Raw genomic sequence first — 2,500 nt, 5'->3', positions numbered from 1 at the left:
AGGCACTGGTGCTGAATATACTGTATTTTCCAGCACACAAGTCAAATTCATCATCATCAAGATCCCTTAACTGATGCAGCCAATTGTGGGGGCACCACTCCAGATGCTTTCATAGTCAGCCACCACCACTGGTCTCTTTTTTCTGTCATACATAACAGGTTTGCAGTTTTGTGACCTGTCCAGTCCTTGATGCTGTCAAACCAAGGTTTTTCCTGTCTACTTCTCACCCTCCCTCAACTGTGCCCTGAAGATTTTAAACAGGGAGTTGTGGCAAGATACATGACCATACCAGGCAAACGTTTGTCTTTTTATCTGTGCAACAAGTGGTTCTTGCCTGCTGGCCCATTTGTTGACTTGCTGTCTTACAAAACTATTTGTTTTGTGCTCTGTGTACAGGATGTGTAGCAGCCTCTTGAAGTACATGTGCTCAGATGCCTGGATTTTTCACTTCATGTCAACTGTAAGAGTCCAGTTTCTACACCCATACAGAAGGCTCAAAGTCAACAGGGATTTATACAGTGAGTCTTGTTGCAAAATTAATGGAATTGATTTTCTTTTCCATATGGTAGCAGCAGAGGCTAAACTGAATTTTTGTTATTTCATTTTGAGACCTGTTCTCCTTGGTCAAAGTGGATTCTAAGTACTTGAAGGCGTTCACTTTATCAAGTACTTCTTCATTCAGCATGATGTTGGTTACTGTATTCTGATTGTTACTATTAACCAGGATCTTGCTTTTTTTTCTGGGCTGATCTCCATCCCATATGCTCCTGATACTTTTTCCAGTCTCTTGGTGAACTTCACTGCTTCCTAGCAGACCAATATCATCAGCAAAGCACAGATTGGAAATAGGCCATCCTCCAATGGAAAAAGTGTGATGGAGGTCTTGAAGTGTTTTTTGGATGATGTTCTCCAGGAAGATGTTAAAAAGTACTGGAGAGAGTTGACATCCTTGTTGAACATCCACTGTTGTCCTGAATAATTCTCTGATGTTGTCCAAGAGAACTGCACTGCTTGAGTTTTCATACAGTGCTTGGATTACTTCGATGAGGCCGTTGCTGAAGAAGCAATTCTTCATCAGCTGCCACAACCCATTATGTCAGGCATGGTCAAAAGACTTTTAAAAACCGAAGTTGTGATAGTCTGGTGTTGCAGATATCTCTCAGTGAACAGTCTAATGTCGAATATCTGCTCCACACTACTCCTAAAATATGGAGGACCAAAGCTTATCAAGGCACTAAGAGTGACCTGTCAGAAGATATGGGACTGAAGCAGTGGCCAAAGGAGTGGACCCAATCACTGATTATACCCATTCCAAAAAAAGGCAACATAAGACTCTGCTAGAATTGTAGAACAATCAACGTAATCTGCTACCACAGCAAAGTATTGCTAAGAGTTCTAGTAAACAGACTTAAAGGGAAGGCCAAAGAATTCCTTGCAGAAAAATAGGTAGGATTTAGGCTCAAAAGGAGTAATGTGGGGCAGATATTTAACAAGTTGAATTATTCAGATCAAAATTAACAGTCAAAAGAGGTAGACCAATTTATATACCAAGACAACTTCAGAGGACCAAAATTTCCACGTGAATTGCAGCAGGATTTGGAAATAGAGTGATGATGTTTTATATGTTTACACTATATATGTTGCCTTGTATGCCAGAACATACAGTACATTAAGATTGGATGGTGAACTCTAGACACTTTTGATCAAAGCCACATGCATTAATCTACGGCTCTTAATTACAACAATGGTTGGGAAACAAATATATAAAACTTAAGTAGAATTAACTATTTATAACAAACTGAAATGATACTTTGAGAAAAAATGTTTAAACTATCTTGCAGAAATTAATTCAGATAATAATAGTTTCAGGAAAATTATGGTTAATTTCTTGCAGGTGGAGTCCGTTAACAGAATTTATTGATTCTGTATAATTTTATGGCAACGTAAAAAGCACCCACTACACTCACGGAGTGGTTGACGTTAGGAAGGGCATCCAGCCGTAGAAACACTGCCAGATCAGACTGGGCCTGGTGCAGCCTTCTGGCTTCCCAGACCCCAGTTGAACTGTCCAACCCATGCTAGCATGGAAAGCGGACGCTAAATGATGATGATGATAGTCTCCATCCTCCACTAACAGAATAATTAACATTATATTTATCTGATGAAATTTTACTTGAGTAATTACTAAAACTCCATTTCATTTACTTGAGTAATTACTAAAACTCCATTTCATTGCGCTTTTAATAATTATATGGTGGGGTGGCTTTCTTTTCTCCAAAAGATATGTGGAACAGTTTGTACTGGAAATTTGAACCAGAGTCACATGGCCAATTCAACTCACAAGAATAAATAAAATTGATCTAAGTGTGTGTGTGTATGTTTGCTTGTTTTTAATATTTACTTTTTATCTTTTACTTGTTTCAGTCATTTGACTGTGGCCATGCTGGGGCACTACTGTGAAGAATTTTTAATTGAATGAATTGACCCCAAGACTTATTTT

General features: G+C 38.6%; 1 protein-coding gene across 33 annotated transcripts in view; it reads right to left on the bottom strand.

Annotated features, from left to right (window-relative positions):
• Positions 1-2,500, bottom strand: part of LOC115215841 — a 342,340-nt gene that overhangs the window by 317,262 nt on the left and 22,578 nt on the right. The window lies entirely within an intron of this gene.

Source organism: Octopus sinensis, linkage group LG9 (assembly GCF_006345805.1).
Source record: "Octopus sinensis linkage group LG9, ASM634580v1, whole genome shotgun sequence".
NCBI lineage: Eukaryota > Metazoa > Mollusca > Cephalopoda > Octopoda > Octopodidae > Octopus > Octopus sinensis.
Note: the sequence above shows the minus strand (reverse complement) of the source record. Positions and strands in the feature narration are given on the sequence as shown.